General features: G+C 36.7%; 1 protein-coding gene across 4 annotated transcripts in view; it reads left to right on the plus strand.

The window, feature by feature from the left end:
* LOC127970434 (leucine zipper putative tumor suppressor 2 homolog) overlaps positions 1 to 27,124 on the plus strand; it is a 64,392-nt gene that overhangs the window by 25,577 nt on the left and 11,691 nt on the right. For 2 of the 4 annotated variants that reach the window (XM_052573026.1, XM_052573025.1), the window contains one exon: positions 2,428 to 2,542. The gene's annotated coding sequence lies outside the window, so the exon portion shown is untranslated. Of the gene's footprint in view, positions 1 to 2,427; positions 2,554 to 16,394; positions 16,654 to 27,124 lie in introns of those variants that run through there. The other 2 variants (XM_052573028.1, XM_052573027.1) reach the window with 2 other exon arrangements.

Consider the following 27,124-nt stretch of genomic DNA (forward strand, 5'->3'; position numbering starts at 1 on the left):
TAGAATAATATTTAGTCAGTCAAGTTTGTAAAAAAAAACAAACAATTTTTTTTTTTTCTTACTTTTAGTCGGCAAGGTTGCATTAAATTGATTAAATGAAACATTAAATATATTTAAAATGTTACTTAAGATCTCTTTCTCTATTGCAAAGAAATACTGTTATTTTTAATTTTCAATTTTAAATTGATTCCTGAAAAAATTTATCATTGTTTCCACAAAGATGAAAATTCAGCTTTACCAACACAGGAACATATGTTTACTATTTTTATATATATATATATTTTATGTTTTTTTTTTTTTTTTTTTTATAATGCCACTATAGTTAGCATAAGAGACTTGTATGAAACTTAATTTGTAAATAATCATCCAATAGTTATATACAGTATTTAGACTATATAGCAAGAGTCTTGATTACTAGTACAGCTGTAATTTGGCCATAGCCACGAATCCACAGTTGTTTCATATATTTATTATAATATTGCCCCTTCAATATAGTTAGCTACTTATGTTAGTAGCTTGTACTGTAGCTAACAACTTTCATGTCACTTGGAAAGCTGCGGTTTAAAAATAGTTTCCACACCAGTGTTCTTTGTGTTTTATATTGAACTGTCTTAGACCTCCATTCACCCCCTTTATTTTCCCAGTCACTCCCCCTTTCTGTGAAGCAGGCAGGCTCAGGCACGTGTGATCCACCGTTTCCCCTCTCCGATCCACGTGTGTCACGAAGTTGAATGTATGTGTGGGTTAGTGTGTGTTTGTGCATGGCTGGCAGCCCATGTAGATGTGACCCACTTTAGAAGGGGTAGCACACACTAGATGAGACTGTCGATAACTGAAGACAAGAGATAACCACAGACACATTCCTCTCTAATCTCCACTTCTTTCTTCACTGGTTTTATTAAAACCAGAGTAAACAGTAACTAGCATTCCTGCATAAGTGTATAAGGGTAGAGAGAGGACAGTCCCTGCAGATTCAATCATAGAGGACTATGTGTAAACCCAGCGGTGACATCTCATATCCCTCTGTACAATTATGAGCAGGTATTGTGGTTGTAGTTTTTTATTTATTTTGTAAATGAGTGTGCAGCAGGTTTGAAGCACTTTTTACTCCAGTGTGTTGAGTTTGTACATTGAATCCATACTATATGAGTATGGTGTGGTGTACTATATGGATATGGTATACCATTCAAAAGTTTGGGTTCAGGAAAAAAATTGTATCATGAAAGAAATTTTACCAAGGCTGTATTTATTTGATAAAAATAGAGTAAAAGCATTAATATTGTGAAATATAATCTCAAATAAAAATAACTACTTTATATTTTAATATATTTTAAAATGTAATTTATTCTTGTGATGCAAAGCTGATTTTTTTTTTTCTCCAAAAAAGATTTCTCCAATCCTCAGTGTCATATGATCTTCCAGAAATATTCAAATATATTCTGATCTGCTGCTGAAGAAACATTTGGTGAACCATGATATTTTTTTCAAAAAAGGACAAAACCAGCATTTTTTTTTTAAATTTCATTATTATTTTCACATTGTAAATGTGTCTTTACTAGAACACTTTTAATAAATCTAATGCTTACTGAAAATAGGTACTGATTTCTTTCAAAAACAGCAACAAGAAAAACAAATAGATCTGTAAAGTAACTGTAGTGTACCGTAGTCTTTCATATTTTGCACACTTAAAAAACAAACATTACATTAGACTTTTTGTTTCATTCATACAGTACACTTACAGTATGGACATAGCAGAGCAGGAACACACTGTTAGTCTGTTTGTCACATATGATACAACACGCTGAAACTCATTTCTTCCAAATTCATTTACTTCCAAAATTCAGGATTTCTAAAAAGTCCTGAGTCAAAGTGGCAATGTTTAGTTTAATCTTAGTTATTATGGTTTCTAACACAGAGGTAGTGTTGGTAGGTATCCAGTGGGGGGCAGTGTACTCTTCCACTCCACTCAGATATAACATGTATGGAGGAGAAATATTCACAGATTATACTGTACCTGACAAAATGCAATCTCTCTTGGCTTTATGTCCACTGAGACCCATGTGAACTCACTGTCTGACGGCCAAATACAAAGAAAGAAAAACCGCTGGCCCCTCAGAAAGCCATGACCTTATCATGCTTTCATGGTAACATAATAACAGGCTTTTCACCTTGACACCATGCAACTAATACTCCATAGCAGGTGTGTGACATACAGTATGCATACTTGAACTCAGTCGTATCGCTTGTAGAGATGAACAGATGGTGGAGGCTCTTTAGATGCTCTCTTATACTTTACTATTGTTTTTACTAGGCGTATGGAACTTTTTAATAGTGATTATGAATTTTCCCTCAGCTTTCCTCTGGTGAATGTGTTTTGCATGCTCCAGAACTTCACCTGAACCTGTGTATGTGTGTGTATCCCTGCAGGAGTGTGTGTGAGCCGAGGTGGACACTGCTGTGGGACTCTGGGGATGTGTAAAGTCTCCATCCGTCCTGGGTCTCTGCAGCATTTTAGGAGCAGCTCTCTGGGCCTTTGTGCAAGGTAAAACAAAAGTATGTCTCTCTATCCTTGCTGTCAGTTCTGGAGAAACAGACATGACATATGGAAATGATTTCCATCATTCGTTTAGCCCAGCCATACAGAACAAGCAGGCTTTAATGGACCCTGGCATCAATGTCATAACTTTTACCTCTCACAGTGTTCGTTTTAATTAGGCTCAGTTAATTAAATACACTAAAAGCTAATGATCTGTAACGCATGATGAAAATACACTCAGAGTTGACTTATATCAGTGCAAAGGATCTGAAAAGGTAAGGTAATGCATTATAAATCTTATCACCCTTCTCATGAATATTAATTAGGTGATGTAACATTTGACAGTAGTTGCCCCGCCCATTCTTACATCTTCATGGAACAAAGTTCTGGTCTTTTTTCTATGTTCAATATATTCATGTTTATTAAACATCAAGCATGGATGAGGACTGATTATGGAAGGTAAGAAACATATTTTGACAGATTCCACAATGAAAACCATAAAAAGCATGTCATTTTGAGAGGTGTTAAGAAAGTTGTCACCTCTCCAAAAAAAAAAACTATGTATTTATGTAAAATACAATGTATATGTTAAGCAAGTATGAATGCCCATTAAAGATGTTTTTACAGTGTTTAATGACATGTTCTTTAAAACTATTGAAAGTGGTTACATTTAAGTGTATTCCAATGTAATCTATGATATTAGTAAATTACATCTCATTTACTAATCTATGATATTAGCAAATATTTAGGCACTTTGAAATGGTGTCTTAAGAAGCCTTGTTTGCTGAAATGATGTACGAGTTCAAGGGATAGTTAAACCCAAAATGAAAATTCTGTCATTAATCACTCACCGTCATGTCGTTCCAGACCTGTAAGGCAAATTAAGATATCTTTGATGAAATCCGAGGCCTCTCTGACCAGACAGAAACTTAGTAAGGACATCAGTAAAACAGTCCATGTGACATCAGTGGCTCAACTTAAATTTTGCGAAGCTACGATAATTATTTTTGTGTGCAAAGAAAACAAAAAATAACATAATTTAACAATTCTTCTGACATTTTGAAGAGAACCACAACGCATTCATGTGCTTTCCCCTGAACGTAAACAATGGTGTTTTTTTCTTTTCTTAGTGCACAACAATGATTCTCTACTGTTTTATCGATGTCCTTACTACTTTTCTGTCTATGCATGGTCAGAGAGCTCTCGGATTTCATCAAAAATATCTTAATTTGTGTTCCTTAGATGAACAAAGGCCTTACAGCTTTGGAACAACATGAGGGTGATTAATTAATGACAGAATTTTTATTTTTGGGTGCTCTGAAACAAGTGATTCGTAAACATATTGAAGCTTCGCTAAGCAGTGTTTCCAACACAGCTGTCACTAGTGTTGTGGTTCATGGTTCTTGTTGCACAGCTTTTCAATGTATACAGATAAATTACATGTTAAAATCTTACCAGGTGACACCTGCTTAGGAAACACTGTATGATAAAGTGAGCGACTGCTTTAAATCTGTTGGAACGCAACTGACTAGGATAAACATAATAATCTGCAAAAATTGTGTTGATGTCAATTTTACAGGCATTAGCAGAGTTGTACTCAGTGGGAACAAGCATTTCCACAGCTGATTATCGCTTCTGTTGGAGTCTGGACATTGATTAATGGCATGAATATGTGTCTGGCTGAGTTTTTACCCCACAGGGAAATTTGAATAAAGGTCCAATCCAGCACTTTGAAGTGTATTTTGTACGTGGGTCAGGTTCATGATGGATGACCAGTGCCGAGTGTGACTGTGGCATGGATACTGGCCGAGCGGAGTCTAGATGGGAGGGGCTGTAAGGGTCAGAGGGCAGGGTTTGGAGGATGGGATTTATTATTGACAATAGATTTTTGAACATGCACTATAGTAATACCATGTTTTTAATGCACTACCATGGTTGTCGTGAAATCACAACCAGAAGAGTGCCCCTTTTCAGATCACAGATTTGGCCCCATTGGCTCCACTCATCTGGTTAGTATGCAGTTTGAGCACATGACTGGCAGTTCTTCAGTATTTTGTGTGTGTGGTCTAAGCAGCTGCTCTGCCCCTGCAGCTCTCAATCTATGCTCACACTCATCTTAGCAGCTGTCTGTTTCCTTCAGGAGACCGACCTCTCTCTCTTCCTCTCTGTGGTAGAAATGGCATCAGAGGCTTAGTTACTGACCAGCCTTTGTGTTTTTAATTGATTATATTTTCTAAGAATATTTCCAGAGATACACAAATGGTTTCTCATTGGTACAGAGGGAGAAAAAAATTCTAAGAATATACAGTATAAAGAATAGTTATTTATTTAGCTTATGAAACCTCTAGCCAATAAGAGTTTTTGTATTATTGTACATTATTACTGTGACACGTTTGTTTTTTAAAGAAGCACACCAAGGCTGCATTTATTTGAAACTTTAAAATACAATGACTAATTTATAATACAGTTGAATATATTTGACATGTTTTCTGAATTTTCAGCAGTCATTGCTCCAGGCTTTAGTGTCACATGATCCTTCAGGAATCATTATGATATGCTAATTTTCTGATCAAGAATCATTTTTTCTTATTCATATCATTGTTGAAATGTTTTCATCTGTGTAATATTCTTCTTGAAACCATGATACTTTGGTAAATAGACAGCATTTATTTTTGAGTAATATTATAGTAATACTTTCTTTCAAACTATTGTCTATATTTTGTTTAAAAAAAAAAAAAAAGGTTTGTTTCATGTAATTTTTCATGTAAAATCATGCAAAATTTGTTTCATGTAATTTTTGGGTGGTGTTACATGGATATGTTCACCAGAGATATTTTCATTCAATCAATGTGTGTTTCATCAAACCATGTCATTCTCATCGCATTTTACACTGGGAGCTGCTGCTGTGTTGGCAGTGCTGTTCTGATCCTCCCTACATGCCAGTGGAACATAAACAGCGAGCATGCTGGGAGTTAATGGGAAATGAATAAAAAGACAGGCAGACCAAAGAGTCTCTGACACGTTGCCTGCTCCCATCTCTCTCCTGCTTAGGTTTACTGAGAGAGTACAGGGCAGGACTGAGATCTGTGTGTGTACAGATTAAAAGATGCCATATGTTACCCCCTTTTCTTGTCCTATAAAACCAGAGCAGTGATATTGTGCCCATCAGTGATTTGCAACCTTTTTCCTGAATGACACAAGAGGCTTCAGATGTCTAACTGCCCTCTGACTCCCCCTGCTTTCTCTCTCACTCTCTCTCTGTCCATAGATTGATGAATCACTTTTGTTTAGTTATGGGAAATAACTGTCTGTGTAAAACATCATAGCAGCTCTCCCATAGCAAAGATGACTAACACTGCTATATACTGTAGCAATATGTAGCTGTTATATTATTTTGAAGAAATCTATTATCGTGCAGGGGCATGAACAGCGGATGAAAGCCTCTGACTCTGTCTGCAAAAATGTTTTCATGATTCAAAGACATTATCTCATTTGTCAGTGAGACCTGATGCTATGTTTGGTGTTTCCACCTGAGGTCATGTCGCGACTGAGACCACAGACTCATGAAGTATTTTAAAACCCTGGTCTTTCGACCTTTGACCTCACTTGACCCTTTACGCCCATAAAACAGCATGGGCAGCTCCTGGGTGTTTCAGCCGGTGTCAGGAACAGGTGGGTTTCTGACAACTGTCTTGATATTCATCCCCTTATTTCATTTTCTTTGACAGCAGTGTCCAAAATAAAATATACTGTTTCATTGCTAACGAAGCTTAATAGAGTTCTTAGTCATGTATCATTTAAATATCAACTTTGTGTAGTAATAAAACATAATTATAAGGTTGATAATTATGCATAGACTATTATTCTTATAAAATAAAAAGTAATGTACTTATTACTAACAACAAAAACACTACTAATATAACAACTGTTACTACTACTACTTATTATTATTATTATTAGTATTATTTTCTTTTAGATTTTAATGAAAAAATGTTTTAGTTCATATTTTACAAATGTGATTTAGGGATAATAATAATAATAATAACATTTATAATAAAGTTTAATATTATTTTAATATTAATATAATCTATACAGCAACAATAATAATAATTATATATATATTTTTAAATATTTGAGTTCATATCAAAATCTTTTAATTTTGACTGGATTTTGAAAAATCTGAACATGTTTTGAGAGCTCTACATGATTAATGAGCTGAAAATAATCTCTGCTTGCTCAGTTTTTAATCACATTTTTTGTTTAATCCCAGGAAACATCATTGAGATATTCAGAAATTCATATGTGTCATTTTGTAAGTTTTTTTCCCCTATTATTGGAGTGCTATCAGTCAGTGAGTGTTGTGATGATGGATACCAGGTATTACACAATTCTTTGGTTTTAGTCCTAAGCCTTGCTTGTTGTCTTTCCACATGCTTTGTAGAGCTGATGTCCACTCATGGCGGATTCTAAGAATATAAACTCTCTGAAAACTCTCTTTCCAAATACACTTTAAACTCTGTGCATTTTTCATTTTCTGCACACTGAGTAGAAGTGTAGCTGTACGTTATGCCCATATGTCCTCCACTCTACGCCCAAGTGTTTTTTATTATTATATTTTTTACATTAAGTTATATGCACACCCACTCAACAAAGCACAAAAAGGACACATAACTCCCTCTCATCCTTCTCTCCACATCACCTCAGTGGTCTTATTACTTTTCCATGGCGGAGAGCAGAGCAGTAAAAGTAGATTGGCTTGCAGTGCTCAGACCTGCTGGCAGCTTCACACATACAGTTACATTACACGCTATTCATTACAGCAGCTCAGACCAGGGCTCTGTATATGTTTATGAAGTCTACTTGTGTGTCTATGTGACATTTCTGGCACTGTAAATGTTGATGTACTGTATGAATGTGTGTTTCTGTCAGTGATGTAGAGTGTGGAGAGTGTGTGGGATGTGTATTATGACAGCAGATGTGTTTGGCATAAGTTCAGTGCTTTGTGATGAAGGTCTGTGATCCTGGGGGGTCTGAGCTCAGGGCTAGAGGTGTATTACACACAGTCCCATATTTGATGTCCTTTTATGAATCCATGATTTTGTTATGTAATCTGCCTCTAGTAGAAAGTTAATTGAAGATTAGTCTGCATACCACACTGCAATCTTTGATCATGTAGATGGCAAAACATGTTTTCCTTCTGCTAGGAGTTACTTTTGTCGGCATGCTCCTCTCATGCTGACAAAATCATGCCCTCTCATGCACTCGGGGATGAAGAGGAAAGATTCATGGGCATCATGCATTGATCCAACATACATTTTGTGATCTGTTCCTCATTAGGAGGCACAAAATTCAATGCCGATTTTTAAAAACATTTTTAGGGTTCTTTTTAAATGGCAAAATCAATAGGATTACTGTACAGTATGTAGAAAGGGAACATGAAACTTAATATTTTTGAAAGAAGTCACTCACAGAGGCTGCATTTAAAAAAAAATCTAAAATACATTAACAACAGTAATATCGTGAAATATTATTACCATTTAAAGTGACTGTTTTCTATTGTAATATTATTTTAAAAATGTAATAATTTTCTGGGATGGCAAAGCTAAATGTTCAGCATCATTACTCCTGTCTTTAGTGTCACATGGTCCTTCAGAAATTATTCTAACATGCTACTTTGCTGCTCAAGAAACATTTCTTCTTATTGTCAATGTGGAAAACAGTTGGTATGCATTAATGTTTGTGTGGAAAAAGTAAGTATTTTCAGATGGAAATTGTATTTAATTTTATTTAGAAAGAACAGCGTTTATTTGAAATAGAAATCTTTTGTAACATAAATTTTATAACTGTCAGTTTTATTTCATTTAATGCATTCTTGCTAAATGTACTAATTTATTTTATTATATTTAAATTAGTATATTCTAGGGCTGCAACAAACTATGATTTTGATAATCAATTAATCTAACGATTATTAGAACGACTAATCGACTAATCACTGATTATTTTGCTGATTAAAATCAGTAGAAATTTGATTATTCAGCTTTTGCAATTAGTTAAAATATTGAGCTATACGTAATCAATTCAGCTTTTGAAAGTCATATTATATAATTACAGTTGTACAATAATTTTAAACCAATAAAAATATTTGGCACACAAAATGAGATGGCAGAGAAACTCTCTTATTCACCATTTAATTATTTAATTACCTAAAATATCTTTTTTTTAAGTCATATGGATAAGAAACAAAATAAAGCAAAGTGATAAGACGTTTTATTTTTTGGATGAATTAATATTCACAACATAATCTTGTTTTTGAAGAAGATGCTCCCTCAACTTTACTGAAATTCATTTAAGTCTGTCATTTACACCAGACTGCTTTGTGAATGAGGATCAGAATAAAACAGTTTTTGCACAAAAGTTTCTCCTGAATGATAGAGCAGTGCCAACTTTTCGCAATCCAGCTACATTTCCAGAAGAAGTAAGTATCACGCAATCATTTTTCCAAATTGCCTTTCTGAAAGACCTTCTTGGCACTCTGAAAGGCTAATAAAGCTACCACTGTATGTCTGTTTTAACTGATGCTGCCTTTACGTGCTACCAGAATGATTGTGAAGAGGAAAGTGGGAATTAAAATTGCATATGAAAGCAATGTGAAATCGACCGCTGGAATTAGTCGAGCTTATAATCACAAGTGGGGCTTATAAAGATTGTAATAGCATGCGATGGTACCATGAGTTATTTTTTATCCCACAGTGCTGCCGTCTATGTAATTCATAAAGTACAGTACAGTCAGATGAGACTTTTAAACTAAGTGCGTTTTCTGTAATGATAACAGGCTTGTACTAATAGTGGAGTGTTTATTTGCAAAGGCTAGCGTGATATTGCTAGAGCTTGAGCTCTTGAAGCTCCGCCCTCTTCCCCGGACCAGCTCATTTGCATTTAAAGGGGAAGACACAGAAATCATGCGTTTTGGCTCATACCCTAAAAGAACCAATTTTGTGAGATATTTTATATTATACAGCAAGAAAAAAAAGCTCGGCAGGTTTTTAGACTTTGACAATTTGATTGGCTTGTAAAGAGTGATTTAAGTGTGTCAAGTGGAGTGGTGGGGATGGGACGAAAAAGTGACGCCAAGGTTTGAGACCAAGCATGTTAATACATTCTTATCAAAGATTAGAAAGACAGAGTTTTTTAGGTATTAAATGCACTGATGAATCATGTCCAATGAGTGCTGTTAGAAAATAAACAGTTTCATGTTGACTTTAAAACATCATAAAGTGTGTTAAAACTGAGCTGTCTTATTGGCAACTAAAAACATAATCAAATTGAACTAAATATTTATTAAATTAAAATGCAAAGGGTGTGGAATTTGTCAGATTTTCTGGTGATATGAATCTGAATCTGTAGATTTCAGCCGAGTTGTGCTCATTTTAGCAATGAAACTCTCAGAGCCCCCAGCTTTACCCCAGTCTGCCACTCAACAATTGTTTTGCATTTTTGCTCCATCTTTTTTTCTTTCTCTCTCTCTCAGTAGATGAGGGGTCAAGTGTATTGTTGGAAGTTTTGAGGACCTCTCATTTTGTGTGTGTCCATCTGCATGTGTGTGTACATGCTTGATCAAATCAGTGTGTGTGTGTGTGGGTGGGGGGGTTGGATGGATGGGTGTGGGGAGTGAAAGGGGGATTAGGTTCTTGTTCAGTCTTTTGTCCTTCACTATCATTAATTTCCTCTCTTTCCTAACCAACTCTATTCCGTTCCATTTCTTCCCATCTGAATTGAATAGAGAAAGCGGGACTGGGAAGTTTAAGGGGACTGAGAATTCCCCTTCCTCCATTCATACTTAATCAAGCTGTTTATTACCCCGCTAACAACAGCTTTAACCAGTACAGTACTGGAAGAAACAAAGTTTGCATGTCCATAGTGTTCTGAAAGCAGTTCTTTGCATATTACTACAACTTGCTGTCCATTACTAGTAATTCAGCTGAATACAGATTACATTATGAAAATTGTAGTTAATAACATTTTCTATTACATTACACATTTTGCCCTCGTCGGGGCCGTTGGCGAGAGTGAGAGCTCTGATTGGATGTTCAGTTTAGCCCGAGTCAGTGCCCGAAAATTAAAGCGAAAGGGATGAAAACAAGCATGCGAATGAAGGCGGTACAGACAGAAGGCTGTTTACATGTTACATGATCTTTCCCAGTCATTCTAATACGTGAATGTTTTCATAACAACATGAAACGCTTGAACTCATTTAAGTTATCAACATGAAATTTAAGATGGTAAGCGCTGCTTTGTTTACATTTCATATATCAGCGTTTCTCATATATCTTTGTTTCGGTTTCTCCTTTTGATTGACGAATATATAATAGCTGCTGATATGAAAAGCTCATTCCTGTCAGGCATGCGCAGAAGGCACATGTTAGTTTGCCATTGGATGTAGTCTGTGCTGTGTGTTTCAGTGCAGCTTTTTGGTCCGATGTTGTCGACGCGAGGCAACAATACCATCAGCTTTCTTTGCTGCTCATTCTTTGAAGTCATCTTGGTGTGTCCGGGCCTTAAGCATTGGTGCATATGTGGAGAGTGCAGTTGGCCGGATTTACTTTGAGATATGTGTGTGCACTGTGGTTGAGAATATCATGTTAAGTCCCCCCAGTAAGTATATGTGGAGTGTTTGTTCATATGATAATTTCCCTGTAGGGCAAGTGTCCATTAATCACTGGGATGTTCATCTGTTCCTAATGCTTCATTAGCTCTTTTTCCTCTGTCTCTCACTCTTTCTCTGTCTGTCTTTCTCTACCCCTCTCGTTCCACTTTTTCACTTCACTTGAGAGTCCCACATCACTCAGGATCCCTCTATTTACTGATCCTTATGAATGTAGATTAGGAACATAACACGTCATGCTTCCTTGCTTTTATCTGGGAATGGCCAGTAAAAAAATTTAAAAAGCATATTTTAAAGCTTAAATCTCATGAAATTAAAAAATCCAGTATCTCAGAATTTTTGAATATTTACATTTGAGTTTCATTAAATGACCATCCCTTCAGTATAAATTCCGGGTATCTGTTCTTTGAAACCACAAAATTGGGAAGACATCTGAATTGACAATGGTCCAGAAGACGATCACTGATGATCACTGAGGGCCAAATTTGAAAGAAATGACCCAACACCCTGTTGTTTTTAAGTCCATGTCCTCCTGTGAATTCTCAGAGTGCTGTATCAAAGCATATTAAATGCAAGGTTGACTGGAAGGAAGAAATTGGGTAGGAAAAGGTGCGTAAGCAACAGATGCATGGATATTCTGTACACTAATAGACATTGTTATTAAACATAAAAATGTTAAGTACATTCAAATAAAATTCCAGAGGGGTCAAATTTGAAAGAAATGCCCAAACACCCTGTTGTTTTTCAGTCCTTGTCCCCATACAAAGAAGTAAAAGAATGTAACTTTCAGTGTGATGTCATACAGGATAACAGACCCTTTGTGATGCTCTTTATCTGCACATTTGTGGTGAAGGCATGTGTTTACATTAACAGGGCATGTGGACATGTGATGAGTCAGTGTTTAGAGTAAGTCATGCGTTTATGTCCCAGCATGCCTTGAGATTACTGTATATCCCAGGAAAGTCTACTAAATAGATGAAGAGTTTGACTTGATTGGAGGGGTTTTACTCTTACTTAGTGGACAACCTACTCTTTACACAGTTATGCCATTACCATCACCATTATTTCCATCAAATTTGTTAATTCATAAAAAAAAGTTAATAAAAATAAAAAAAAATGTCTGAATTCTCCTGTGATGCATGGATCTGTACTAGTGCTGTCAATCGATTAAAAAAAATTAACTAATTAATCGCAATTAGAAGACTGAAACTTTTTGGATATGTAAATGTAAAATGTAAAAAATTAATCTAAACTCAAGAAAAAGAAACTATTTAAATGCAAAATATGATTGTTTATTGGAATTTTTGTTTAACTTGTAACACAGATTTTCTCATGTAAACAACATACCTGCAATAAACCATCAATATCCTCCAAATTAACTGTTGGCTTGAAAGCCTTATTTATTACAGAAATAAAAACACAGGCATGTAAGTACCATTTGAATTTCAAAACAATCAATGCCAATAAAAAACAAAAATGATTTCCATGTTGAATTCTAAGTGGACTGCAAAAAAATTCCAAAGTATAGTCATTGCCAGTGCTTTAAGTGGGCCGGTATGCACTCAGTACCGCCACTTCCAAATATAGCTCTTGAGCGTACCGCCACCTCTCCGTGCGCCCAGAACGTGCTTGTAGCGTACTGGTACGCTCATTTGGACATCTGTTTTAATAGAAGTTTTAATCTTTTACCTGCACTGCCGATTTTCAGAGCGCCCTTCACAATGCAAGCTTCCTAATTCATCCCACCCAGAGCAGAAACTACATTACCCATTCACCCTTAAGTTATACAAGTGAATAGCGCATGTGTCGCTTTTCCCACTGTTAAGTGTCAACAACTCAACGTGGCCGGAGAAGGTGTGTGAAACTCGTTGTGAGTTATACTAAAGCAAAATCTTGAGTATTTATTGTCTGATAAACATTAAAAACTGTCTGCGGAGGTTGAGTCGTCCTGCAGCCCCCGCTGGCTGTTCATTGGCTGCAGCATCTTTTTTCTAAGTTCTAAAAAAATACCGTAGACGGCAAGGCACAAATTTAGATATTCATTTATCTAATTAATCTATAGCCTATGCACAAAGACAATATGATCTTTTTGTCCCCTTTTTGTTTTAAAGCTTGATGAAGAGAGAGAGCGCAAGTTGCTGCAGCTGAGGAGGACAGTGATGCACGCGTACAGGAGTGATTGACAGTTCGCGGCACTGTGTACAAAAAATACTCCGCTACACAATTATTTCGTTATTTTCGTTTAAGCTTATTAACGTTTTTTTAAAACAATGACATTTGTCATTTGTCATGACATTCATGATTTTAATGTTGCTGTTTCTTGTGGCAGACTAAATGAAGAGTAATGTTTCTTGTGGCAGACTGAAGAGTAATCCGGCAGAGTTTTATACTGAAACTTTCCGTCTAAAAGTCCTTCCTTGGTCTTATCCATATTTCTTTGCACGTTGAACACACAAGGCCACAACTGGAAATAAAAAAAACTGCATCCGCGTTAATTGCGTTATTTTTTTTTAACGCGTTAAATATTTCAAATTAATCGAATGCGTTAACGCGCTAATTTTGACAGCACTAATCTGTACACTAATAGAAATTGTTATTAAACTAAGATTAATGTAAAATAAAAATGTAAAGTGCATCCAGAGGGCTTTGGAAGTGCAGCTGTGGCCTAATGTTTAGAAACTTGGACTTGTAACCGGAAGGTTGCTGGTTCGAGTCTCGGTGCTGACAGGAGTTGTAGGTGTGGGGGAGTGAATCTTCCACCCTCAATACCCATGTCTGAAATGCCCTTGAGCAAGGCACTGAGCCCCCAGTTGCTCCCCGGGCACTGGATATATAGCTGCCCAATGATCTGGGGGTGTGTTCACTTCTTACTGCTGTATATGTGCACTTGGATGGATTAAATGCAGAGCACTAAATTCTGCGTATGGGTTACCATACGTGGCAAATGTCACAACTTTCAGTGTTTACCTGTGTGTGTGTGTGTGTGTGTGTGTGTGTAATGTGAGTCACATTACACTGTAAAGCCTGACATATAAAATAGTAGTAAAAAATGGTTTATTGAACAAATAATAATTACATTTATTCATTTAGCAGACACTTTTATCCAAAGCGACTTACAGATGAAGACAGTGGAAGCAATCAAAAACAACAAAAAGAGCAATGATATATAAATGCTAGAACAAGTCTCAGTTAGGTTAACACAGTACACGTAGCATGGGATTTTAAATAAAATAATAAATTAAAAGAAAACAGATAGAATAATAAAAAAAGAATAGAGCAAGCTAGTTAGAGGTCTTTACACATATACACACATATACAATTGCATAATAAATGAAAAGAAAATAGAATACAAAAAGATTAGAAAGGTAGCTTGATTTTTTAAGAATAGAATTAGAATGAGTGATAAAGTTGAGTGAAGAGATGTGTTTTAAGCCAATTCTTGAAGATGGCTTAGGACTTAACTGCTCGGATTGAGTTGGGGAGGTCATTTCCACCAGGAGGGAACATTTAATTTAAAAGTCTGTAAAAGTGACTTTGTGCTTCTTTGGGATGGCACAATCAAGCGACGTTCACTTGCAGAACGCAAGCTTCTAGAGGGCACATAAGTCTGAAGTAACAAATTTAGGTAGATGGGTGCAGAGCCAGTGGTAGTTTTGTAGGTAAACATCAATGCCTTGATTTGCGAGCAGCTATTAGAAGCCAGTGCAAATTGATAAACAGAGGTGTGACGTGTATTCTTTTTGGCTCATTAAAAATTAATCTTGCTGCCGCGTTCTGAATTAATTGTAAAGGTTTGATAGAATTGGCTGGAAGACCTGCCAAGAGGGCATTGCAATAGTTCAGCCTGGACAGAACAAGAGCTTGAACAAGGAATTGTGCAGCATGTTCCGAAAGAAAGGGCTTGATCTTCTTGATGTTGAATAAAGCAAATCTGCAGGATCTGACAGTTTTAGCATTGTGGTCTGAGAAAGTCAGCTGATCATCAATCATAACTCCAAGGCTTCTAGCTGTTTTTGAAGGAGTTATGGTTGAAGTGCCTAACTTGATGGTGAAATTGTGATGAAACGATGGGTTTGCTGGAATCACAAGCAGTTCTGTCTTGGCAAGGTTGAAGTTGAAGTTGAAGGTGATGGTCCATCATCCAGGAAGAAATGTCTTTTAGACAAGCTGAGATACGATTAGCTACCGTCGGATCATCAGGATGAAATTAGAGGTAGAGTTGAGTTTCATCAGCATAGCAGTGGTATGAAAAGACATGTTTCTGAATGACAGAACCTAATGATGCCATGTAGACAGAGAAGAGAAGTGGTCCAAGAACTGAGCCCTGAGGGACCCCAGTAGCTAGATGTTGAGACTTGGACACCTCACCTCTCCAAGATACTTTAAAGGACCTATCTGATAGTGATATTAGATATTAGATATCTGATATAATAATAAGAAAATTAAAAAAAGTTTGCATATGTGTTCTATATTATATTTATTATTATTATTTTATTCTTAGAGTATGATATAGGTGAGTATGGAGCTAATACTAAAGAAAAAGGCTCCTCAGTTTTATTCAGGGGTGCAAAGAGAGGAAAAAATATGCAGTTTACTGCAGATAATAATATTTATATGGCAAAATGGTAAGTAATGTTATTTTTAACAACAGTGTGACAGATTTCTTACATAAAAGTTGTCAATATCTCCTAGTATTTTTGTTTCTAAAAATTATGTATGGATAATCACATAAACCTAAGCTGACTCAATCTAGTAAGTGTTCACCTTGAAATATAAATAGTATTCTTATGTTTACTTAATAAAAACCACCAAAGATTCTTGAGCAAAATAACGTGTGCCATGACCAGTAACACTTAAACTAAAAACTCTTTTACTTGCTAATAAAGTATAAACTATCAGTAAAATGACAGCAAAGTTTTGATCATGTCTATAATTTAGAGGCCTTACATGACAGTACAACAGTAGGCATTATAGTATTAAAGCAGTGGCTGAGGGTCAATCTTAAAAACAGGACGCAGCCTTTCTATTTTCCACTCGCATTGAAATGGACAGAGATGAAGAAAACAAAAAGGTAGAAGAAAGACAAGGGAAAAGAGAGGGAGTGAGCATGAGGAGGGATTAAATGTGAGTGAGGATGGGGGTGGTGGAGGAGCAAGGGGCCATAGAAAAGTGAGAGAGGGAGGAGGGTAGAAGGAGAAGGGGGCGGTGCTGTGACGGCAAACAGCAGGGAAAGAGAGGAGAGGACAGGACAGAAAGGAAGGGGGTTTCTACCAGAGAAAAGAGAGCAAACTTTGGCATGAGGAGGAGGAGCAGAAAGAATGAGCGTGTGAGAGAGAAGGAAAGAGATAGAAGGAGTGTGTATAAGACTGAGAGAGGAGTACAGTGAGCAGACTGGGATTGTATCTCCAGGACAGACTGGGGAGAAGCGAGGAGGCAGCCATGCAGAGCATTATGGGTATGTCAGCAGCATGACTCTATTTAATACACCCTCCGATTGCACGAGAGTTCAGATTACCACTGCAGAGCTTTGAAGTGATGTGAAATGAATGATTAACTTCTCAAAGCTGATATCACTGGGGTGAGAAGAAGCTCTTTGAAGTTTAGCAGCACTGTTAGTGCTTTCTGTTGTGGGAGAACGATTGCAAGGCACAAAGTTAATGATAATTTTGTTGATAAAGCAAATTTAATGACTACTCAGAGGCTTTTTATTGTCCTGACAAAGAACAATATGTCTCAAAAGACCTAACAAAGATCTAATTTATGCTTCATTTAAGAATAAACTTTGTCTCAGATGTCTCTTCTGAAATTCCTGGAGAAATAAAAATAAGCAACATGAAATGATTGTTGAAATACAGTAAGAGCAAAGATCTATCAAATGAATGTGAAAGCTCAGATCATTTAATCTTAGAAGAAGTTGATGAGAAATGTTTGAGTTTAAACTGAGATCTCTGACTTTTGGTATCTTGTCAAATCTGAGCATAGTTTGAAACTGAAATCTTTTCTGGAACTCAGGAGGAGGCACATGTGAGATTACTGGGGTTTTTCCCACAGAAGAAACTAAGATGCATGAATCTTAAACAAAAAAGTCTTCAGATAAAAGTCCTCTGATATCTTTTGTAGTTTTTGTTTCCTACACTCTTAAAGATAAAGTTCTTGTTTGAAATCTATGGTTCCTTGTAGATTCATGTAACCTTTCCATTTCACAAAAGTTCTTTATAATAGAAAAAGGTTCTTTTAGATTTTTTTTAATTGGTTTACTTTAGGAAATGTTCACTGATAGTTCTTTGGAGAACCCAAAATGTTTCTTTTATGACATCACTGTAAAAACCTCCTTTGAAACCTTCATTTTTAAGAGTGTGTAGGAATTTATATCTGTTGTAAAGAGTGTTTGTTGAGCTCTTAGTTTTTTGTCACTGGTTTGTTTTTGTGGGACAGGGCCTTGTTAATGAATTGATTTACAGGACTTGATTTTTTTGTTTTGTGGAGACTGTTTTTAAAGTACACTCTTAAACATAAAGGTTCTTTATTAGCATCTACAGCTCCATGAAGAACCATCAATAAAAACTTTCCATTGCACAGAACATTATTTATAATGGAAAAAAGTCTTTTAGATTATTAAAATGTCCTTCACACTGAGAAAATTGTCATTTTAAGATAATTTCACTGTAAATGGTTCTTCTATAGAATTATAGTGAAACCCCCCCCTTATGGAATCTTTATTTTAATGGTGAATATGAAGCTAAAAGTTGGCGTATGAACAACTGGCTTGGATTGGAACGTCCGACGTCCAGCACACACTCCAATCACTCCTCACCCAGTGCTTACACAAAGCTTCTTCAAACTAGTCAAACACCACTAAGCTTCTTGCCCAGCATGTGGCCTGATCTATTGACATTTCGGTCTCGAAGGGGATGAAGTTTAGATTGAAACGCCCCCGAGTATACTGAGAGTCCCATTTGTGTTTAAAGTAGATGTGACTCAGCTCATGGCACATTCTTATACAGTAAAAGCCTGAAATAGAGCGGCCTGTTACTGCGTGTCAGCAGCGTCCAGACTCCGCTCCAGATGAGATCACCTAAGGGGGTGGAAAGGTGCTTGCGTCAGTGAGTCGGAAAATAATAGATGAGTTAAATCACTCTCATATGTTACAGGGCTCTGAAACACAGCCTTGGTAAGTGCGGTCAGCTCACTGTCTCTGTAAGGACAGTTTGTGCTTCACTGACTGGCTGTGTCTCACTTTGTCTCACAGGTTTAGGTTCTCCAAAACACCTCATTCCATCTCCTCTCCTTGCTTTACTGTTTCCATTTATGAGATGGTTTTTATGTGCCAAGTTTTTATGTAAGGCTGTAGCTTCCTGCAGACGTATATACAGAGGGAGAGCTCATTAACGTCGACTCAGTCTCAGCTGACTGCACTGAATCACAACTTTCCATGCCACTCTTTTCCTCTCCGTCTGAGCTCGGCTGGAATCTGTTGGGACAGTGTCTGTACATCCACATCCTCTTGCGGCTGGTCCCACTGCGTGTCTGCAACTTTTCATGACCAGCTCCAAGGTTGTCTTTTTTCTGTTTGCGGTTCCTGCGTGGTTCACCATCACTGCACTTTTAAGATGAATTACATATTCATGCTGGCATAGTTTGTCTGAGGCCACGTTGGTTATGTAAGCGCTGGTGTGGAATTAATTTACTGGTATGTGCGCTGTGCCACTTTTCTCCCCGACTGCAGTGCATTTCTGCGCTGTGATTTCAGTTTGATCATGAGACTGATGATTATGACTTGTCAGAAACACTGCAAGGTTATTTATTTGTCTCTTTCTGCTGATGCTTGGTTCAGAAAGCTTCGAGAGGAGGCAGAGAAGCCATTTTGAGAAGATCAATGGCCACAGCCAGTAAAGAAATACTTTAACATGAAAGACTCAGAGAGGCTGCACATAAAAGTTATCTGCGGTCTATTTAAAGAGAGACCAGAGCACCAATCATTCCCTCATGAGATAGTAGAAAAACACATCTTTCTGTCTCTAACTTTGACCACCTTCATTGACAGTGTAAAAAAAAAACATTGATCCCTATTGATTTTAATTTAATTGATCTACCAAAATCATGTTTTTTAAATGGATACCCAGAGAACCAGAGTTCATCAAAGAGGTCTGTTGATAAAACATGGGCAATAATATTGTGTAGATGGTGCAGGCTCATACACACACAGACAAAATATCATTTAGAGCCCCTTTCACACTGCACGTTGGTCCCGGAAAATTGGCAGAAAATTGCTGGGTCGCCTTCTGTGTGAACCAGGTTGGGGACCTAGTGACATTGTCGGGTTCAGTCCCAGAATGAGCTCTGTGTGAACAAAAGACAGAACCAATGCCGTAAAGAGTGTGTCGTAGTGATGGTCCACGTTATAGTGCGACTGTTTTACTGGGTGTTTTGAAGGCAGATCAACGTTCGCAATGAAAATAAAAAGGGCAAACTGTAATGAAACAGAGATCGGGTAGTTCCTCACTATCTGCACTGAAGCTGAGATCGTTCGCCAGCTTAAGTGAAAGTTACCGTGTCATTACAGGACCTTTACGGGTTTTTTTTATGAATGCACAGACATACTCCAGGTAATCACTGACAGTGTGAAAGGTGCAAAATCTAGAGACCCGAGAACAATTGCCGAACACATTACCCATGTATTTTCCAAAATCGCAGTGTAAAAGGGGCTTAACACACTACACCAAAATAGTCCAATAAACATTATTAAATGTAACACAAACACCCTAAATAAAGATACAAAACTATTTAAATAAAGAATAATTATGTGATGTCACACAGGCTTTTTTTTGTGAGGAGTTGTGGCCTAGTGGTAAGAGAGTTTGACTCCTAACCCTAGGGTAGTGGGTTAGAGTCTTGAGCCAGCAATACCACGACTGAGGTGCCCTTGAGAACGCATCGAACCCCCAACTGCTCCCCGGGCGCCGCAGCTTAAATGGCTGCCCACTGCTCCGGGTGTGTGTTCACTGCTGTGTGTGTGCGCTTTGGATGGGTTAAATGCAGAGCATGAATTCTGAGTATGGATCACCATACTTGGCTGTATTTCACTTTTTCCTGTGCAGCAAAAGTTTTTCTTCCAAAACCCATAAATCTGATGGTAAAATTCCTTATAATATGATGTTAAATCGTTTAATTTTTTTTTACTGTTAAGGTTACAGTTAATTAATTTTTTTCCCTTTAAAAATGAATAATAATAATAATTATTATTATTTTAATAATAAAATATAAAAATAATAGGTTGTGTTTTCCACATCCTAGTTAAAAGTTAAGTGGTATTTCCAAAAAGTGGTATTTTTTTTACATTGATTATCTGATAGTACCATGTAAAGAATATGACACTAAAGCATTTTATACTAAGCATTTTATTTTGAGCCTTTGTAAAACACAATCAGGCTACATTATGTACTGTGATTTATTCAGCTAAGTCTGGATAAGTATTTGAGATCATCTTTTTTTATTTCAAAACCTTTTGAATTTGAAAAAAACATTGGCTAACAGTGATTTCTGCTGGACAGTAGCTTGTCCTTATATGCTCATCATCAGTAACCCATCTGTCTGTCCTCTCATCCATTCATAACTGAGAGTCTGGATTTGAGATTCTTTATTACCATCCTATCAGTGGCATCTCTTCAAAAATGGCCACTCTCACAGTAATAACAGTGCGGTGGACTCACAGCTCCTCTCCGTTCTGCTGTTATTCCAAGTGTCTGTTTCTGACCACTGGATTGAATTGAATAATCATTAGTGGTTGGAAATTCCTACCGTGGCAAAGAGCAGCTGACTCAGAAGCAACTGGCTCTGCTGAAAGCTTTTCTTTTTTTTCTTTTTTTCGCAAATGCCCAAAATTGCAATGGGTCAAACTGAAGTCCAGTGAATAGTTCTTCCTTATAAACGCTCAATTCTAACCTAGATTAGTTCTCTTTACTATAAACTACCTTAACTGAAGTTTACCAAACATGTTGTAGTAACATAGAATCTACATTGGGTGCAATCGGCAAATCAAGTGGTCTTTACTCAAAACCGTTAGCTCATAAGTTATTTTAAATTAAACATATGCAAATATATAATAAACAACAAATATAGCATTGCTGCGTAAAATCATTATTTAATGTGACTTATTTCTTTAATAATAATTAAAGATGCGGTTATACTGTATTTGGTACTCTAGCTATTTATGGACTTCCAAAACATGCATATGCATGCCACTATTCTGTGTGAACTTGATGTAAAAATGAAGGTGATTTTGACCAAAAAAACCCACTTTGTTTAGATCACACAGCTCCTGAGATGCTTACACTCAATGTACTTCATAGCAGTGAGGCCAAGGGAGGTTGTTCCCGCTGGCAGATGCTCAGTAATGGGCACCACGGCTGGCGTCTGGGCCTGTGCCAGCGGACTCAGAGCTGCACACTGGGTGAAACAAAATGTCCGCGGTTGATTGGCAGGTAGTGTCAGTCCAGATGGCAGCAGCTCCTGTGTAGTATTGTGCGAATAACGTCACCCGCTGCATCTCATTCTGGAGTTTGAGCCAGCCGACTCCTTTCTGAAAGGCTCACTGGATGGGATGCCCAGGGAGGCTCAGACAGTGAGACAGGAGAGATTGTCTTCGGGAGGTTTGTGAGGCGGCTCGGGCCCCTGTTCAAGGGGGCCTTTAATAGAGCCCATATGCTTTGAGATGCTAAAAAGCTGACCAGCCCCCTGTCTTCCCTAAACTTTGAGTTGAGTTTCCCTCTCTCACTCATTCTTTTATGGGTTCCTCTACTTCACTCTGTTGTTCGCCTGCCTGCGATTGATTTATGCATGTTCACTAACACTCCACCTGCTCAGGTTTGAATTTGCCTTTCTCTTATGCTCTATCGTTCTTTTCCCTCTCTACTCTGTGGAGTTCTCCCTCTGTTTTTGTAGCAAACTCTGGCTCCCTCCCCCTCTTTTCTTTCACCCCAGGCAGTGCACATGTAGGCCTCAAGTGTCATGGCAACAGCTCCAAACAGAGCCAAAAGCCTGCAACAGCAACAGGTTGGCAGTGAAACTAGCAGGGCCAATAATGCTTGTTCTACAGGCAGTGTTTCCCTGTCGCTTTTAATTCGATCCAGCATTTCAACAAAGAAACATACAATTAATTGAGTTGAGGAGGACAGCTACAGGGATTTACCATGAAAACTTAGTCGCTTTACATGGAGAGATTAATAGCGGCCATGTGGTCTGTTGTATGAGACATTTAAAATTCAAGTGAATTACTTAGGGCCAAAATGATTTGCAGACTTTGAAACTGTTTCAGAACTCTCATCCCATTATATAAAAAACCCCCGCATAAAATAGATTTCAATCGATTTCATTACTTTTTTGCTATTTCCTCTATGAAAATAAAAGTTTGTGTTTGGGAAGTTTACAAATAACTTGTGCATGGACCATTGTATTCATCTTTATCAATATTTTTGTATAAATTTGATATAAATATATACAATTTTTACTTTAATTTTGCTTTTTTAGTTCACTTTAGTTTGCAGTATGACAAAATGATTTTTAAATTAACATTTCCACATAGTCTTATGATTTATGAAAAAACTTTAGTTTTAATCAGGATACATTAACAGATCAAAATTAAATCTTCTGAAAATCCTGAAAAAGTATTACACGTCCCACAAAAATATGAAGCAGCTGAACTGTTTTCAACATTTGGCATTTTATTTATTGAATACTTTTTAAATTCACTTACATAAAAAATTCAAGCAGCAGCAGTATGGTGTAACAACATTTATTTGAAACACGTGTATTTGCTACTCGCCACCTTATCTCCATTCTTTCCTTTCATCCTTTTTAATGGCTTTGGAAAACTTGCATCAGACGTTTCTCCACGTTGCTTTGCTTAACTCATGCTTCATTGCAATTTTGTTTTAGAATTTTAGTTCTCCAAATCTTTAAAGTCTCTCTGTAAGCGATCATACAGGTGCAAATATTTTTGTACCATCTCAGCTATTCGAAACTCCAGTGTATTCCTATTGCTAGTAACTTAGTGTTGGTGTTGTTCTAGATGTTGTTCTCCTGTCTGACCTCCGTGGAATGAGAAACGAATCGAGGGGAGTTCCCGAACCCACCACTGATTGCGTAGTTGCCACAGACTAATGGAAGCTCAAAGTTGTTAGGAGCCAAAACAAACTCTCCCAGAAAGTTCGGTTGATCAGCTGTTTCTAAATTATTTTGTTGGAAATGTATTTAGTGATTTTGGTTTGTTTTGAACCTGATTTTGTTCGAAATGACAACATATCAATTAATTCTTCGATTTCATTTGAAGTATTTCGGGGTCTTAAAATGATTAAAATACCATTACAATGCTTCACAGTTGTTGCGGAAAGGCTTTCGAAAAAACATTTATTAGATATTGCACTCACAAATCAATATTTCGTCCATGAAACATTTTAGTGCTGTGCATATCTGCAAAAATCTGTATTTACTATAGAAATTGTCACTTGACTTCTATTTTTTTTATATCCTTGAGCATGAGAACCATGACACATCCAAATAAGTTTTGTAAACTTAGGTTGAGACATTACCTAAGACATCAAATCGAGGTTAAGAAGACTCATCTACCTTATCAATAAATCATACACACACTCCCTGTGATCTCATTCTACCTTGTTTTCCTGACAGAGAATTTTACACACATAATTAATGACAACACACTTAGTGTTTTTGTAGGTGTGCCAGAAAGAATAATCCTCATTCCCAGACAGCATGTCTGTGAAAGTGTGATCAGTGACTCACTGTCATCATTAGGAATGAAACTCCTGAATGAGAAATGAAGGGATGAAAGAGGAGACTGCATCTATTTATTTCAGTCCATCAGAGCATTTTAGCACACACCAAGGAGGATATTTGAGTCCATGACGACAATGACTCCCTCTCTCTTGCTCCATTGACTCTATTATTGGAAATGCGTCATTCATGACTAAATTCTGTTTCTCCAGATTTGGGCGCCAGTGGACTTTTCAGACTGGATAACATTGTAATTCAATTTATCAAGTCTTTAACTGATTTATTTGAGCCGGTCTTGCACATTAGCTAATAAGGACAAAGGAGGATGTATGTAAAAAGCTGAAGCTGAATCCTACTTTTACTATGCAGTAAAAGTATGTACTTTGCTGAGGATGGGGAAAGTGCATGCTTTCTAGTATGCAGAAACACTGTACACTAATACTGTGTACTCAAGTGTGTGTATGGAAGTATGGCTGCACAATTAATATAATTTTTAATCTCGATTACAATTATGAATTCCACAATTGCGTAATCGTTCAAAGCGGCAATTAATCGTTCAAAGTCCACTTATGTTATTCTGTGTGCTTGAGATGTGTTATTTTCTTTCGACATGTTCTTTTAAATGTTTTTCCCATTATTTTCCTTTTTAGTTTCAGTATAACATTATAATACCATTAATATTTGTACGTTTTTATCATTTGAAGCAGAAACCAATCCAATGTTTAGTTGACATTTGAGGCTTAATACTATAGAAAAGTTTTTTCAGTTAGTGTTTTCAGCTTATTTTCATATAAAAATATAGTATGCAGTTCCATCAAACAATGGTATGAACACCATTCAATGTAAATTGGTTTAATCGTTATTAATAATCGTAATTGCAGTTTCATGCGAATATTCAACAATTATGATTTTTAGCATAATCGTGCAGCCCTATATGTAAGTGTAAACTTAGCTAAATTATTTCTACAGCTGTAAATGCATGTAAAGAGATCTGTCACAAACACTTCAGTGGGGTTGTGGATTGCATTAGTCTTAATAGCATGAATGCACGCTTCAAAAATCCACTGGAAAAGACATGCTATTCAGGCTCCTTTGACATACTGTGTTTTTTTTTTACTATAATTTGGGAAACTAATCCTAATCCTGTAAACCATATAGGATGGATATAATGTGAACTGCCTGAAATGGGACCAGTAGCTTATCTTATTATTATTAACATTGCAATACTAGCATGCAGGGCCATGGTGTTTATTTAAGGGATAATCAATGGCTAAATGTGCATTAAACGATTTGAATGCATGACGTCGAGGCAAAGTACCGTCCAACACTTCTGTGAAGTGCATTCAAATAGTTAAAAAAACGAACTTGCTAATTTTCTCATCCTAAATAACAAAGAAGCTGTTAATTAAGCCTAATTACTGCTACAATTACTCTCCACTGCAAATATGAATAATTAATGAGCACACGCACACCTTGTAAGTGCAGCAACCTAATGTTTTTCAAAGTAGGTCCTTCAGTTCACTAACAGTGTGTTTAGTTTTCTGCTGCCATCACGTGATTGTTGACTTTTTTCAGCATGTTTGTGAATGTATCATTGTGTGTGTTATCTGATAGAGGGGACAAAAGCAGTGCAGCTGGCAGGAAGTCTAGGAGCAGGGCCACAGGCTGCAGAGCGGCCGGTCAGAGCTCTCTGGGGTTCTGAACGTGTGACTAGAACACGACACTGATGCATATCTATAACTCGTATACATGTAACGTTTAAATGTGGGAGAAATGGGATCGAGTGTAGATGATTAGAGGACACAATTGTGACAGGAACAACTGAGGAGTAAAATCAAAAGAACTAGTAAACAGTGTAAAGGCACTTTCATTAATTCACTGATTTAAAGTCTAAATCTCCATTTTTTTTGTGGTGGGACTACTACTATGGGCACACAAACCTTTTCCGACATTAGTGTTGTTATTATTAACTAAAAATATCTGAAAATTTGTTTTCAGTGAATGAAATAAACTAGAAATCAAATAAAACTTAAATAACGGAGGAAAAGCAAATGTAAAAAAAAAAAAAAAAAAAGTAAAAAAAAATTAAATAAGTTGGAGTACTAAAATAGCTAAAACTGAAAAAAAGGATTGCATTTATTTAAAAAACAAAACAAAACAAAAAAATCATATAACAAAATAATTTCCAACTACTTTAACAAAAATGAAAACTGAAAATATGAAAAACAACAGTTAATTCCAAATATTAAAATGCTATAAAATATATATTACAAATGCTATATATGTAATAGTATATAAATAATGCTAAAATATCACTGCCAGATATCTGATAAACATGTAGCAAATGGCTGTTGTTGTTGAACATCAAGAAAGTGTGCAGACATTCACAAAGGAAACAAAAGGTTTACATTCACCTAATTCAAGACAAACAAACTACCTACAGTTCCATTCAAACAAGAAAATGACATACCTTCCTTTTTAATATCCATTGTGCAAAATGTACCAGGTTTACAGGCAACATTATGTAACAAATGCTGTACAAGTTGTAATGAACCCTGGACATTCCTTTGCGGAATGAAAATGAGCGACTCAAAGGAGAGCAGGAAGGTAGAAGAATAATTAAAAGAAACTAAAGGAAAGGATAGAGTGACTAATGAGAAAGACTAGAAGGTCATCAGGGCACAGAGATCCCTTAATGATGTAAATAAACACAGTTGACTGCTTCAGTTCTCAGATGTTCCTGTTCCGCCGGAGGCCTCATAATCAGTAAACACAATATAAGTTTCACTGATCATTTTATGGTTATCACTTGAGTGCACAGAGACTATGCAGCTTTCACTTTTCCCTATTTAGGATACAAGGACGCATTCTTGTGGATTAATTGTCTATCTTTTCATGGGCTGTATTTATCCAAGCATGTACTTGTGTCCTCTCTATTTTTGGGGAGCACACACACAGAGTTAATGAGCATGTGTTGTTGCATTTGCAACAGTCAGATGAGGTAGACGAGGTCAGCATTTCCTTTGTGCTGCTTCTACTTTTCTTTAGTTTCCTGCCTTTCTCTGAATGTTCATGTGCCTGTGAGGGTTATGTAATGTAATGTTTATTACGTTTTGTCTGGGGTACTTTGAAAATGG

Source organism: Carassius gibelio, chromosome B13 (genome assembly GCF_023724105.1).
Source record: "Carassius gibelio isolate Cgi1373 ecotype wild population from Czech Republic chromosome B13, carGib1.2-hapl.c, whole genome shotgun sequence".
Lineage (NCBI taxonomy): Eukaryota > Metazoa > Chordata > Actinopteri > Cypriniformes > Cyprinidae > Carassius > Carassius gibelio.